Genomic DNA, 5,430 nt, shown 5'->3' on the forward strand with positions numbered 1-5,430 from the left:
CAATCAGTTCTTTTGCTGAACAACAAAGTTACAGAGACATAAACACACTAACATCACTTGTCAAGCAATGGTGGTGGTGGTGATTGGGGGGAGGCAAATACCGACACACACATACATACATACATACATATATATATATACATATATATACATACACACAGACATATATATATTTATATATATACATACATATATATACCTAGGTTATATATAGATATCATATATATTTTTTTTTTGTCTTCTCCTTGTTTTTTTCTCGTGTCCTTCTGTAGAAAGAGGTAGGCTCGAAACGTAAAAGACTTTTTCAATTCCTGAGAGTATTTATACAATCTACAGAACTTGTTTTTTATACACTACCTGTCTTCGTCTTTTGTTTTTTTCTTGAACCCTCCCTATATATATGTATATATGTATATACACACACACATGAGAGGATGCTGAAAAGTTCCTGACTTTGGGTAAAAGAAAATACAGGAGGATCAGTTAATTATGATTTTATTCAACGTATTCTCCTCTCAAATTCACACACTTATTGCAGAAGTCCTTCAGTTTTTCAAAGCTTCCAACCAAGATTTTCGCAATACCCTTAAAGCCAGGAACTTTTCAACACCCCCTTGTGTGTATGTGTGTGTATATATATTATATATATTATATATATAGTTAACAAGAGTTTGGCTCAGTTTCATATTACTTAAAATTTGTGGGTATGTAGGATGCATCCCTTTCTTGTGATATTACAGAAGTGAGAGTTTTGAGACAAGTTCAAGATAGCTTCAAGATGTTAGGTCACTTATTGGTCAGCTCAGGTCATGTGGTGATAACGCTGGGAAAATGACACCAATTATTTTCTTTAGTTTTATTTTCAGGGCCACATGCTTGGACAATATGTTAGGGGCCACTTTGGAAGCAGGCTGCAGTATAGCGTATTCAATGACACCAGTTCCTTTTATTAGGAACTGTATATGATCAGGTAGGATGTTGGTTCAAATCAGTAGCTCGGTCATCATTCACTGGAATATTAAATATTAGTGGCAGTAGTTGTTAGGTGGGAGTAATTAGATTTCTGGTGTTGGGTACAGCCATTATCATAATCACTACTGTCGCTGACGCCGCCATCATCACAATCATTACTGTCATCATCACCACCATCATCATAACCATCACCACAACATCCACCACCACCACCACCACCACAATCACCATTATCATAACCACCATAACCATAACCATCACCACAGCAACCACCACAGCCACCACTATTACAACCACTGCCACTACCGCCCCAACCATCAACACTACCATCACCATCATCACAACCATCACTACCACAACCATCACGGCTACTACTACCACCACCACAACCCGCCACCACCATTACCACCACACACCACCACCACCACACTCCACCACCACCACTATCATCACTACCACCACCACCACTACAGTGTGCACATGCCGGGGTGTGAAATACCCGGAAGACACTTGAGAGTAAACTGCAGATGGCATGATTTGATAAAGTGACATCACCGTCAAACGGAACACACACCTGACAAACAGCAGTCATTAGAAATAAACCTTCAAAAAAAAGCAAGGGGAAAAAATCATCATTAAAGGGCATTTATGTAGTGTTTTGCATGAGTTTGTTGTTGCAGTTGTTCTTGCTGTTGTTATTGTTGTTAGAAATGCTTTTGTCTGCAGTTCTCTTATTGTAAAATTGTTAGGCTGTTTTTTTCTTAACTTTCTATTTATATTTTTTTATTTTAGTTCTATCATTGTCATTATTGTTGTTATTATTATTATTATTTTTATTATTATTATTATTATTATTATTATTATTATTATTATTATTTATTATTATTTTCATTATTATTATTATTATTATTATTATTATTATGTCTTTTGCTCCAGTCTATCTCTTGGAAGATATACCCCATACGTGTGTATGTGTGCGTGCATATATGTATATCTATCTATATATACATACATACACACACTCACACACACACACACACACACACATATATATATATATACATGAATATATATATATATGTGTGAGTGTGTGTATGTATGTATTTATATATAAACAAGAAATGCAGGGACAGACACACAGAACAGACAGGCAACAATATACATGCATACACACATGCATTCACACATATATACATACACCGTCACACATACATGCATGCATACATATATATGTACATACATACATACTTATATACACACACAGTCACACATACATACATACATATTATGAATTTTTTCTGTCATATTCTTTTGTCCACTATGTATTGTAACCATCATCAAACGCATTCTTGAACATCATCATCATCATCATCATCATCATCATCCTCCTCCTCCACTTTCATCAGCATCAGTAACAGCGTCCTCGATTTTTTTTGACAATACCTCCATTGTTATCACTATCATCATCATCATCGTCATCATCATCGGCAAAAACTAAACAACTGCAAGTTTTGCCAGCATCTGCATTAGACTTTTACTATAATAATAATAATAATAATAATAATAATAATGATATTAATAATAATGATAGAAATGTTCACTCCCGTCAATTTTTATGTATGAGAGTCCTGAAATGTAGTGGTTGAAGGCTAGTCAGTTCATTGGCCCCTGTTCATGACTGGTACTTTATTTTATTGACCCCAGAAGGATGAAAGGCAAAGGCATCCTTGGTAGCATTTGAACTTAGATTGTAAAACTGGAAGAAATTCTGCCAGGCATTTTTGTCCAATGCACTAACAAGACTATACTACTACTACTACTACTACTACTACTACCACCACCACCACCACCACCACCACCACCACCACTACTAGTAATAATAATAATAATAATAATAGTAATAGTAATAATAACAATAATACTAATAACCAAACACCTGTTACCTTGTATCCATGCCAGATGTATGGATACAAGGTTAGGGGTGCTTGGTACCAATATACACTGGTAAAGGATGAAGAGGGAAAGGTAAAAATCCTCTGGGACTTTGACTTCCAGACAAACAAGGTGTTAGAATACCGAAAGCTGGATATAGTAACCATTAGGAATGACAGACAAGAGTGCCTAATACTCAATGTGGCAGTGCGAGGAGATCAACATATTATCATGAAAGAAAGAGAAAAGATTGATAAATATGGAGACCTGAGAATTGAGATCACTAAGTTGTGGTAGGTATGAGAGTCAAACATAAAGGTTGTCCCTCTTGTCATTGGAGCATTGGGTTCAATTGTACCCAACCTGAAAAAACATCAGGAAGTTTTGGAAATACCCTACAATCTAGATGTATTGCAAAAATTGGCATTACTTGGAACTGCATGCATATTGCCTAAAGTACTGTCAGTCTGAGGTTTTTGTTGTGACTTGACAAACAGTACAAACCCCTGGTAGATACAATATCTTCAATCAACAACCTCATAATATTGGATACCATGCAACATCTTAAATAATAACTACAATGACAATAATGCTATTAATAATAATATAATAATTAGTCTTGGTATAAAAGATGGGCTACAGCATATATTCTGCTCAATAGCACTGATTTGCTTGTCAGTTGTTTGACCTTAACCAGTTGAGCGTGTCCCTTGGTGGCTGATGATATGTGCATCTCTGATCATGAGCAGTAGTAGTGGGGAGCATCATTGCCATGTGTTGAGAGGAATTCTTTGGGGTTTGATTAACTCACCTCTGGAAATATGGGTGTTTCATTCATCTTTAAACAACCCCAGTGCTTGAATGGTATTATTTTAGAGACCCTATAAGGATGAAAGGCAAAACTCAGAACATAAAGCCAAGAAAATAGTGCTCAGACAGATGAGAACTTATGATCCAGCATCTTTTTTCAGTAAAGGTGACCTGGATTTGCCTAACAGATACATATGAACTTTTGTTCTTAAACACACCTATAACATCGTGGATCTTTACTATGTATGAATGTGATTGTGGAATAAGCTTTGGAGCTGTCAAAATAAGGCCATTAGTTAACTCATCTCGTTTACTTTATTTCTTTATTTCATTTCTCTGTCCTCTATATTTTGTATTTCATGGGTGCGTATGTGTGCATTCACATGTGCATCTGTGCACACACCCAACAATCCACATGTACACCCTATTCATTTCCTTTTTATATCTTTTTCTCGCATAGAAACTGATAGCATCCCCTCCTCCATAAAGGAACTGGGAAAAACTTCCTTGCTTGGTGATAGGAGAGGTAAGAAACCATAAAAGAAAAATGATGAAGAGGAAGATGAAGAATGATGATGATGATGTAGGTGAAGATGATAATGACATTGATAATAAAAATGATAGTGATGATGATGATGATAATGATGACAATGAGGATGATGGCAATACTGATGATGATGATGACACCAACAATGATGAAGAAGAGGAGGAGGAGGAGGAGGAGGAGAAAGAAGGATGATGATGATGAAGTGAAGAGGGATGAGGATGATGTAGAATGATTATGACAATGATGTTGATGACGATGATGGTGATGATGATGACATTGAGGGACAATGATGATAATGATGACAATGATCATGATGATAATGGCAACGATGATGATATTCTAAATGATAATGATGACAACAACAATAATGATAATGATGTAGAAGAGGAGGCGGTGGAGGAAGGATGATGACACAGCAGCGGCTTACTAATGATGACGATGAGGAATGATGATGACAACGATGACGATGATGTCAATGACAACAATGAAGCCAGTGATGGCCATTGAGTTTTGATCTCGTGTTTCCCCAAGATTCTTATCAATGGGGCAGCTTTGCTGTTTGTATTAAATGAAACAAATGCGAGATTTGACCAATATTTAGTTGACGAGTGTGTATTATGGATCTGATTGGCCAAAAAAACCCCCCAAAAAACTCAGAAAAAAAAAGTTTCTGTGGGCATGGATGAGCAAAGAGAAAGACTAAGCAAGCTTTTTTTAAATAATTAATATGACATACTAACATGGCATAGAACCATCATAACTAGAAACATGGAGAGCAAAGAAATACAAAAAAAACCAAAAAAAAAAAACCAAACAAATAATAATAATAATAATAGGAATGGTAATAACTGCATCATGTAAAGACAGAAAACCAAGATGAAAAAGCCTTTCCAAATTTTCAGTCTGGCTGAGGTTATGATATATTGTTAGTCTTCAGATGCCTCTTAACGAAGTAATGGAATAATTAAGTCTAACTTGGATATGATATAATTTTATTTTCACACAGGCATAGATAGACGTTTATAAATATATATACACACATAAATACGTACATATGTACACACACAAACATAAACACCCCCCACACACACACATATAGACACATACGTGTGTGTATTTGTGTAGACGCACACATATATATGTATATGTATATATACAACATACACACA

This window comes from Octopus sinensis, linkage group LG26, assembly GCF_006345805.1.
Source record: "Octopus sinensis linkage group LG26, ASM634580v1, whole genome shotgun sequence".
NCBI lineage: Eukaryota > Metazoa > Mollusca > Cephalopoda > Octopoda > Octopodidae > Octopus > Octopus sinensis.